Below are 11,921 nucleotides of genomic sequence, written 5' to 3' on the forward strand. Positions count from 1 at the left end.
GCGCTCGAGCTAGGCGGACAGGCAATGCGAACAGGCTACGCGAACAGACAACGGTTGGTTTTACTCGGGGTTGGTACCTATCGGATTAGTGCTTATGAACTAAAATGAACAAACATTGAATTCTGTACAGCACAAACTTTTAACATTAACGATTTTTTTAATTATGTAAAATGTTCGAAACACTGCGCATGATACAATATTTACGAAACTTATTCTTTCTTCTTTTAGGAAAATATTTCTAGAGTTAGGAAAAAACGGCACTTACATTATCTCCGTCAGAAATTTTTTTGTTAAAACTCATACCTGTAAAATAGCAGAAATTAAATTGCGAAGTCACACAAAAGTATCATTGGAACATCATAAGCGTTGGTAGTGCTGTAAAATGTGTTTCGTGGTGACGATGCTAAACTCCATTTGCGTCTTTTAACACTAGTCAGCGACTAGTGATCGCCACTCTCGTCTTAGGTAATCTACATGATTGGAGGACTGTATAAGCTCACTAACGATTGTTATATAGCCGTAAATCTAGAATATCTTATTTCAGAAAAAAAACAAAATCGTCTACATCAATACTCCCCTCATTACGAGTGTTACCTGCACGAAAAGTCAGTGTGCTGTATTTTGATTCACACCTAACATTGAATAACCTCACTGAAGTAATTTAGAGATAACGTCTTTTAGTTTGATCGATCATTTAGATAATTTCATAAGCCATTATTTTTATTGCATAATAACCATTCCCATTTGATTTCGTGCAGTGCTCGACAATTAATAATTAACTAATCACTAAGTTGTTATTTCAGGTGAAACCTGTACGTGCAATTTGTCTCCCATCGCGTTTGCTCACACAGAACTCCACTTTTCAAAGCTTTCTCATCAACACTATAAATTTCATTTACAATATTATTGTCTAAATAATATTTAGGAAGGAAAAAGAGGGCAGCGAAATGAACAGATTAGAAGAAAGAGTAAGGGTCCGAATATAATGCAAAATGAAACCTTGTATATTTTGAAAGCACAAACTGCACGACCCAAGCATTGAGATTTCGATTACAATATAAACGCAACTGTCTTGGCAGTTTCCTGTGATTGGTAAACATTTCGTCCCACTTCTTCGTACGGAAAAACTACGCTCTTTCGTTTGTATTCTGGTCGAATTTATTACTACTCAAACATAATAAAGCTTTGTTGAATTTTCTTTTTTTCTAGTTCGGCTTGCGACTTCACATTCGTGTGGCAGGCTGCATCTCAAATTAAGTTTGTAAGCTTTATTTTTATGTTTTGTATTAAACGTTGCATTCTGGAAATCGTGTCGTTATAGGCCTGTCGAACTCGTATAGCCTCTGTTCTTATGAAAAAAGGCCTTGTAAAGCTCCATTCATTTTGCCTCTTTTTCTCACTTTGTGTACTCAGTTGAGAAATATTGTTATCTGTCTCCCGTGATGTGAAATAGAAGCATGCTTTCTTAGTGTTCCGACAAGCCTTAGCGAAGGTGCACTTTATACTTCTCCCGTATGTTTGGGATTCGAACGAGGTTGAGGGGGCGTGTCAACTACTCCAGTATGGCGCGTTAAGGATGACTTCTCCTTCAGGCAACCATGCTTCTTTTGCAATTTCATGATAAACTCGTGCTTGTTTATCGATAGTGAGTGCCTGATCTCAGGCAGTGTTTCGTTAGTCGAGGGTACTAGGAAAAAAGTGTAGACAAGAAAGCAATCGACACGTGGCGTTTTAAAATGTCCGGCTTCAAAGGGAAGCATGATACAATATAATAGCACTTTTAGAGAAGTTGTAATCAATGTCATTAACGATAAAGGGGTTTGTATAATAAGGCAGTGACGAAACTGTAGGCGCTATTTTCGCATGGGCTCTACAGGTAAGCAAGAGGCAGAAATTTTTCTGATTGTGCAAAAAAAGGAACAAGAGCTCGACTCATGTAAAGCTGCGCCCTTCACACTCATAAAATGTTATTGTCATCTACTTCACATATGCATATACTATACGAGGTGTTTAATCTAAGATTTAAAGAAGTTTTAAAAATAGTCTTTTTGAATTAGGAGAGCGCTTTTTCAGCATAGCATCGTCATGGGTGTAGCACACCAGATTACAGCTAAGACGGGCTAACTAGAAGGCTGGTTAACTATAATTGAATAGTTCACTTTTTAACCATTGCTGTATGGCAACTTGATTACTGAGAGCAGTGTAGCCCATTGTAAGAAATATCAATACCAGTTTTTAAAATTTAGAAAACGCGGTTACCCTCGACGCTGTGGCCCAGTAAATGTACATCGTGCCAAAATACATGCGGTTTCGAGGAGCTTGTAGGCAAAGCAGCCTCTCCAGTGGACGTAACTGGTCGAAATAGCCTGGCCACATGTCCTTCCACATAACTGAGAAGAGAAGTTTTCTCACGAGCAATAATATTTGTTTTATTCTTGCTTTCGGCAGGCATGCGCACCGTGCGGAAAATAAATGCGACACCTCGATATCTGCAGAACTTATTAGAAAAATCTGCAGCTTCGACAATACAATTTTCCAACTATTCTGACCCCTTCGTAAAATTTTCCGCACGCCTGAAAAAAATTACCAGTAATGTTTTGGGTTTAAAGATTTCTTATTAGATTTAGTGAGCCGAAAATAAATTACAAGTAATTAATTTTCATCAACAAATGGCGAAAAATGTTTCAAAATCTAAAAAGAACCGTTAGGCCCATTCTAACGCGTTCAGTGCTTCTGGAACTCACCTACGAATACGCTGAAGAGATAAGAGATTTCTAGCTAAAAGTTTCATTTTAGGTGTAGCGATTATTTCAGAGCCAGCTTTTACTGTGCGAGTTTTGTTCCTATTGCAGCTATAGATCAACGCTACTTAGCTATCCTCCAACTGCGGGTGACGCAAAGAGCGTTGCGGCGTAATAAATGCCACTTAAAATTTGGTTCTTACTTTCCAGGAAGTATGTTTGCTGAACGACGATGAAATTATAGTACCCTTAACGAGGGCAGGCAGAATGCTTCATAGTTTGGTGGAAATGCAAATGTTTGACCTAGATGGGAAAAACAGTGGTTAACGCGTTTTTGGAGCACCTAGAAATCGGGCTGCCATAGATTTTGCTGCTCAAAAAGTATGTCACCTTTTTTTCTAGTTCCGGTTCATAATAAAAGTTGTGTCTATCCACCGTTTTTATCTCACTCCTCGACGAGGGTAGACAGGTACTACTGGAGTACTGTGAAGTCAAAGGTTAAAATACTTCCTGTAGGTATCGTAATGTCACCCTGAAAAGACTGCCCATAACAGTTTCAATCTTTTCAGTGTTCAAAGAAACAAACGTTTTTCAATTCTGGGTTCATGCATATACCTGAGGCCTCTCCAACGGCGATTTCTTAGTAATTAAGTTTTACAACCTACGACATTGGTGTTGCCAACAAAGTGCCATTTATTTCAATTTGAAATACAGGGGGGGGGGGGGGGGGGGCAATCTTCATCCAAGATATGCTAATGTTACAGTAACTGATGTGAAGTTCACTTTGTGTCACCCCTTGAAGCACATGCCTGATGCAAAACAAACGTTTGTAATCATTCAATAGAAGGCGTCCAGGCTGCTGGTAAGGAGAGCACAGTAGACAGTTCAATAATCATTTTTGAAATGACTACGCTGCTTGGGATATAAAATAGAATAAATACGGGACGGAACGACGCTCAACAAAAACGCAAGAAGCTGTCTTGTGCGTCCTTCTTTCACTTATGTTATGCATTCAGTATCCCGAGCAGCACCTACATTAAAAAAAAAAAGACAAGCAGCTTTGAGCCGAGAATGCAACGCGCGTATCGCTCTCCTGTAAATTTAATCACAAAAAAAAGTGATACTGGCAGGTAAATTTCTGTATCCCTTGTGTCGTCCCAGCTAACTTTAGCAAAGGTTTAAACATACAGGAAGCAGCAATTGTTGAACACAACCTCAACCGCGTTGTCATAAAGTCACAATATTCCTGTATTTTGTCGGATTGAGTAATTGAATAAGTTGAAAAATAACGTTTTTGACTATTGCTTTTCGGGCCAAACTTTCAAGGCCCGATTGTAGAGCGGCCCCAGTCTATAATTCATACGCGTTCATATTGATACGCAGTTTAGATTACTGTTCTACTCATTTGAGAGAAAGGTCATAAATTATTAAAAAAAACCACGTGTCAACTTACGTGTCACCGCGACAGCATTGCTCTCAACTACTGAACTCTTAAAAGTAGCCGCGCTAGATGGCACTGCGAATGTGATAGGGGCAGAAGCAATGACGGGGGGAGCTGACTCAAGATTTGAGAATAACAATTGCGAGCTGCCCGCGTTAAGTGCAGGAAACAGCGAATTCGGCTGTTCACTGTACCGACATGCAGGCCGAAACACTGAGCGTGTTTCTAGTTGCCTCTATGGGCGTTCTCTTTTTCGGGCCCTGGCGAAGTCGCCAGCAAGGCATAGCATTAGAACAGAATCACACCTGACTCCAGACGCCAGAAGCGAAACGCTGTTCGGCAGCTAACAACCCGCCTGTTGAAGCGAAGGCTTCACTACGCTAGGTAAAGTAGTCGTCACGTTTGCCGGAGAATTGCCTTGAACGACCATCAGCCCAACCACGTTAGCCGTGTGTGACCGTATGTGGCACAGTCATGGTGTCGGACCCTTGGCTCCTGACCTTGACCCATGACCTTCAGTTGACCTTTGACATTGGCTGAACTTTGGGTTGACCTTTGACCTTAACAACCAATGGGGTGATGTGAAGCCACGTGATGACGTCCGATGGGTGTGTCGTAAGACCATGTGATAACACCTCATAGCCACGTGGTCGTGGTGGTGTATATAGAACGGCTGTCGCGAGCGTGTAGCGGAGCTGTCGTGGACGAGCCTCAGACGCCTAGCAAGCGTCCTTGATTTTCGCTGAATTCCTGGGTTAGCCAAGTTAAGCCACTGGCAATTTTTATTTCTGTGTGCGCATTTCTTCTACGAACCGCAGTGCCCGCTATCGTGGACATGTTTCAGACGTCATTTGCAATTCTGCCGCCAGTGGCCGCCTCATTGCTTTTGCCCTGTTACATTAGCACCATCGAGCTCAATACGTTCATGAATGGACGTTTGATAGCACTAAAGTTAGGGCACTCAAGACGATTATCACGAGGTTTTTAGTTCCTTAGCACTTTAGCGGGCATTCCCCGCAATTAGCCGGTGTGTGTTTGTTTTGTTTGTCTGTGTATTTGTCTGAAGCCTGCATTGTGGAAGGCTGCCCACCTGCTGACCGGGTTGTGGGGCCTGGCCACGTGCCTGGTATACACCAGGCATTTCAATAAAGACAGTAATTTTCAAAAATAGGTTTTTTGGGTTAAAGGTATGACTTTTGCGGCATAGCATTGCCAATGTTGGCGAACAAGGGGAGGCTGGTGAATTGTCTTAAGCAGTAAGCTGGTTAACTAATTTCTGATAATTAACTGCAGCTATCACCGCTAGGCAACTGCTTGCCATTAGCGATTTGCAGCCGGTTTTAGTAATAGCCATATCAGCTTTCTCAATTTCGAAAACGCGGTTATCGTCGGCGCTATTGCTGGACAAAATCTGGCGACATCGTGCCAAAATAGATGCGCCCTCAAAAAGCATGAAGGCAAAGCATAGCAGGCAAATCAACCTCCAGTGCATTGTAAATATCATCGCTGTGGTGCAAATGCAATAACGACATGCACCGACTGAAGCCTTTCAAGACAGTCCACAGTTCCTTTACAGGACGCCAACCTTACATCCTGATACGCAATTATATAGTATGATATAGGTCTTGCGTTTATAGAGCTCTCTTCTTCGGTCTCTCTCTCTCTCTCTCATACACACACACACACACACACACACACACACACACACACACACACACACACACACACACACACACACACACACACACACACACACACACACACACACACACACACACACACACACACACACACACACACACACACGCGCGCGCGCGCACACACACACATGCGCACGCACGCGCGCACACACTCAAACACAGTAAACTTCTGTTGAACATCTAGGTAATTGATAAAGCTGATCGATATTTTCACGGACTGCTCTAACGCGTACAGAAGTGAAAGGTTTGGCTTCTTATAATGCACTCAGTGCGTGTGGAGCCAAATGAACAAGCTGCCGTGGTTGCTCACTGCTTATGGTGCTCGGCTGCTAACCCTAAACACAAGAGTCTGATCCCGGCCGCGACGGTCGCACTTCGATGGAGGCGAAATAGTAAAAACCCGTGTACTGTGCGATTTCAGTGCACGTTAAAGAACCCCCAGGTGGTGGAATTTTCCGGAGCCCTCCACTACGGCGTCCCTTATAGATTGAGTCGCTTTGGGACGTTATACGCAAGTAAATCTAGAACCAAACCAATCCAAAAAAAAAAAAAACCCAGATGGCGGGCGCATGAAAACAGGACGTGCTTTTTCAGAAATTGTGTTTATTCATCCTCTCCCTAGAAGAGATAAAGAACAGGAAAGAGTAAATTTTGCAACGGCTAAACTTATGGCTTGACACGAATAATTCAGCCAGTGCTCTTTCCCTCCCGGTCACGAGAATGTTTGCGAGCAGCGGCGGACAGCTGCTCAGAAAAGTACCGCGTCTGCAGTGCAAAACTCGCCATGCCATGCGCCGTAATTGCGGCACAGAGCGGCCGTTGGCGTCAGTTGCACGCTTTTGCTGGGGCACGGAAACGGGTACTCTAGAGGCTCTTTGTGGCAAAGAAAGAGGGGGGGGGGGGGGCGAATGGTCACGTGATCCCTTCGGGAGTGGGAGGGTGGTCTCTCTATAACAGCTACTCGCTGTAAAAAACAGCGAAAACAAGTGGCATGAGCCCGTCGAAACCAATATGCATTATATTAGTGTGGAAGTTTTAGAAAGAAACAGCCTTATATACTCAAACACGTGGTTAAGGTGTTAGTCAAAAACACAATTTCAACACCTGGAACATTACACGTGGACATTTTACGTCACCACTTTCGGGCTTCGAAACGCTAAAGGGCTCACGGACATAACTCTCGACCGGATCGGTGATAGTGGATGTCCAAGGTGAATGTTTGATCGACAATAAGAGTGATAAGCTGGGAAAGTTGACGATCAGCGACAGCCATTGTACAAGCGAATGTGCACGCGGACAGAGAACTTGAAACAAATGACGACCCAGAAAGTGACTGTTTTGTTAGGGACACTTTACCCTTCTCTCTCCTGAACTTCGTGACTTCAGCTCCGTGACTCATGATCGGTCAAAGACAGGTGCAACAATGATGGGAGCAACTCTCTGTGCGTGAAGCACTTTCATGCTCTTTTGACGACATTTGCTTTTGGAGACCAAAGTGAGCTCAACATTGACGCACTGCATATGGGTGTTACCTGTCAATACACATCTGGTGTTAGTTTTGTCCCTACATTACATTGGGATGAGGTCGCCTAATGCATTTACGCTTACTTGTGTCATCTGTTCTGTAGAGAGAACCTGCAATACACGCAAAAGCTTGATAGCTAAAGCTTGGAACATCAACATTCGGGTAGAGATCTTCTCAGTCCAGAAGCGACTAAGAGAAACAAGAACGTGACATTGGCACATGAGTGTTAAAAGAGGAAAACTGATGTGTTAGGGCGACTCGGCACCTTCTTCAGGGTTTTCTAGATGGGACAAGAAAGACGCATTTTAAACCTTCTTTTGGCCCACTGCTACCGTTCCCGGAAAGCGGTCGCGTCCATGTGCGTAATCTGAGTGAGAGCGCCAACAATGCGAGTTTTGCAAGAAAGGTGGAGGCGGTGGGTAGCAGATTTCGTGGCGTCGCGAAGGCCATATAGGTCTGTGCAAGGAAGGCACCATTGAAACCTGTTTAATGTATTCCGGGTGTGGTTACTGTGTGCCAGGATTCTAGAGTCAGCAACAACTGGAGCCAGCAACACTCGCGTTCTCAAAATCGATATGACGATCCAAGTCGACCGAATTCTCTACAACCGCAATGACGGACGTGCGAACACATTGCGAGCAGCGTTCCTGAATTGAAGAAGCATTTTCGAAAAATTCAACATTTTGCCCATGTAGCTGTCGGAACAGCGAGCATAATGACTGTTGACGACGATGCCGGGCGCTCGTTTCTTAAGTGCGCGGTCTTTCGCTGCAAGCATGAAGCGCCCTAGGGTTTACGATGGACGATGACATGTTCCTATTCCCTGCTTCTCAAGAAGGCGCGCCAGTGTTTTTGGGGTTTTATTAGCGGAGATAAATACATTTTCCCCGCTTAATCGCTGCTGGCAGTTGAAAACCGCCAGACCCCACCCTGTGATCGCGTACGCAACCGAGCGCATGCCGACCACGGCTGGCCTTGCTCTGAGGGAACAAAGGAGCGACACACTGGCCTACATAAACAGGCAATTATTGCTAAACAAAAATAACGCCAGCTAGCAACAAAATACGCTGAAGATGCGAGGTCGTACGACTCACCGGCAAGGTTACCAGGGAATGTTCGCCCACGCTAGGGCACGGTATACTCCGAAGCCGGACGGAATATACGTGACCAAGACTCCCCGCCACTTCCTCGCACCGCTGGCGAAGAGCGGAGCGGCGTGCGAAACGTCCCCTCGCGCCGACGATCCCAGCCGAAGTGAGTCATCCTGGGGGCTGTGTCCCGCGCTCGCAGTCTCTCCCGCTGCAACGCCAGTGCCCTCTCTTATTAGTTAAGTTAGCCAGGGAGGGTCAGGTGGCACCCTCCTCATCGAGGTGAAGCCTTGGGAGGGTGCACAAGCTAAAGTAAAGGGGACGCGGGGTGCGTCCCCACACGTTTCACTTGTGCTTTTGACATATTGAACGGGAAGGTGGCCTGACATCGTTACCTGGGAAATCTCTTTGGTAGTAGCGCATAGCGTGAGGCGTGTGGTAGCCTCTATAGTGCAAAACCTTGTAAATCTTGCATGGAAGGGAGGCTCAGCCACAGCGCAGCAAGAATAAGGAACCGCGTACTAGGCGCTTCCACCCGCAGCTGCCGCATCATCTGGATTTCCGGGCTGTCGGCTGACCTTGTGAATGAGCGTGCACATGCGCTCGCCTGTTAGCAAGGGAACGATGTTTCATCGGGGACGCTTGGGGGTCCGACCCACAATGTGGGGCAAGGCCTTGCGGACCACCGCATGTATACCACCCTCCACACCGCACATTCTCTCGAGAGTTGTCCTATATTGGCAGGTACAGACAGGCACAGGTTTGCTGATGAAAACATAAACAAACAAAGGGGCACACTCCCCTGGACTTAAAACCGATATGATCATACCCGCCGTGGTGGCTCAGAGGTTAGGGCGCCCGGCTACTGATTCAAGGTTCCTGTTTTCGAACCGGACCGTGGCGGCTGCGTTTCGATGGAGGCTAAACGTTACAGCCGTGTGCTGTGCGATGTCATTGCATGTTAAAGATCTCTAGATGGTTGAAATTATTCCGGAGCCCTCCACTAAGGCACCTCTGCCTGTGTCTCGTGTCTCGTGTCGGAACAGTGCAAGGGCGAGAAGTATTGCGTTTTTTATGTCCGTCGCCGAGTTCCCTAAATCTTTGTATCGATGGACTTTTTTTCTTCAGTTATAGTGTAATAAGAACACAGCACACTATTAATACAGCACACAGCACACCAGAGCACCGCACAGTAATAAGAGCACAGCACAGTAATAAGCACAGCGTCACGAACAACCAGCCGAACCATCCAGGCACAGAACAGAGACCGCGTTCAGTCCAGAGCGTTCAGTCCCAAGCTCGAGCGCCGAACGCTCGGTCGCTCGTGCGTGCTCTGGACTGAACGCGGTCTCTGTTCTGTGCCTGGACGGTTCCGCTGGTTGTTCCTGACGCCGTGCTTATTACTGTGCTGTGCTGTGGTGTGCTGTGTGTGCTGTATTAGTAGTGTGCTGTGTTCTTATTACAATAGCTATGTTTATTTCCTCAGGGCCTAACAACGAAATGGCTATATGAATGAAGCATACGTAATGGTACGGTAATTCAAAGCAGGTTTGTACACTGAATGATGTCTTGGAGAAGCCTAAGATGTGATCCCTGCTTCCAAGCATCATACGACACAAAATTATCAAGAGAAATACCCGCTGCGGCCAGTATCCGGAAATCTGTATGTTTAGACCTCTTTGAACCTACAGAATATTCAAAATGTCTGGTTAAACTTCCTGACACAAGCATACGTGAGGCCCAAGACAGGAAGCAGGTGTCGGAAGTCAAGCCAGTTCCGAGTCACTGCCGGCCAGAGGTAAATCGCAACTCTAATCTTCCGAATCTCAGTTTCCGCTGCACTGATGAGATAGCGCGTCGGGTTAGGGCCCACTGAGGGATTATAGCACATATGTGGCCCCGGGGCTGCTCCTTCCTTTTCAAAAGGAGGGTGGTGAGATCCAGATTGAGGAGTTGAGGTGGTTCGAGATCCAGGTGTCCAGACGGGTTGAAAAATCTACGTGGCTGTGATGAATTAGGACGTCGCATCAATACGCATTTTCTGAAGGATGTGTGCTGCCAGACCATGAATATTTCAGCAAGACATTCGCACGTAGGTAACGTTTTGTGGTAGGCTTTAGTGAATGGCGTCGAAGCGCATGAGAGCATATGGGACGTAGGAGGTATGGCTAGCAATGGATGGATGGATGGATGGGTGGATGCACAAGGCTGAACCCCTTAACTCGGGTGGTGGCTCAAGCCACCTAGCCTTGGCTTATGAAATTTTACTCCTGTCTTGACTTTAGCCACCAATCAGATAACCTTCGCTTGGTTACTTCTACCCGCTTAAAATATACTTTCCCTTCACTGTCCTTAAAACCCAATGCCATGGATAAATCAGCCCCGCTGCTTTCGACTGTAGGGTGAAGCCCTTTAGAGAAAAGTATCAAGTGTTCAGCTGTTTCCTCCTCCTCTCCACTCGCAACGCACAACGTGTCAATCTCGTGGTACCTGACTCTATATGTCTTAGTCCGCAAAAACTCCCGTCCTGGCCTCAAACAACAAAGAGCTTCCCCTACAATTATCATAGATATTTTCTTTGGAAATTTCCTGCTTAACGATCCTGTATGTTCCCAGTGGCGATTTCGTCCGTATCCCTGTTTTCCACAGAGCTCTTTCTGTTTCTTTAACCTTTCTTTAACCAGATAGGGCACAGAAGAAAGCACCCCCTGGAGGGCAAACCATTCAGCACGAAAGGAGGAAGGCAGTTCTTTGAGTTTAAACCTAAGCGCCTTATGAAGGGAGCGTGGAGGGGGCAAATTTATGTTGTCACTTTGCAGACCTGGACGCCAGCATCTACAAAAAGATGTAGTCAGGGTACAGGTATAAATCGGGCTCAGAAATGTGATCGCAAAGAACTGGCAGCGTGTAATTTCATTATGAGCGACGAGTACTGCTTCTATTGCTGTAGGTTAGTTTAAAATTATAGGAAAGATGAACTATTGGCCGCTGTGGCAGCAAGATGTGCAATGAAGCCTAAGCCACGAGTGCTCGTGTTGTGCACGAAATGCTGGCTGTCGGCCTGAAAGCCTCACGTCTCTGCTCTTTTGTTTTTTAGATTACATGCGCTGTTAAATACACGATTGTCGTGATAAGGGGAATGTAAGTGAGGAAGCTCATCATCATCATCATCATCAGCCTGACTACGCCCACGGTAGGGCAAAGGCCTCTCCCATGTCCCTCCAATTAACCATTTCCTTTGCCAGCTGCGCCCACGCTATGACTGCAAACTTGCTAATCTCATCCGCCCACCTAACCTTCTGCCGCCCCCTGCTACGCCTGCCTTCTCTTGTAATCTACTCCGTTACTCTTAAAGACCAGCGGTTATCTTGCCTTCACTGCACATGCCCTGCCCAAGCCCATTTCTTCCTCTTGATTTCTACTAGG

The sequence above is a fragment of the Amblyomma americanum genome, chromosome 8 (assembly GCF_052857255.1).
Source record: "Amblyomma americanum isolate KBUSLIRL-KWMA chromosome 8, ASM5285725v1, whole genome shotgun sequence".
NCBI lineage: Eukaryota > Metazoa > Arthropoda > Arachnida > Ixodida > Ixodidae > Amblyomma > Amblyomma americanum.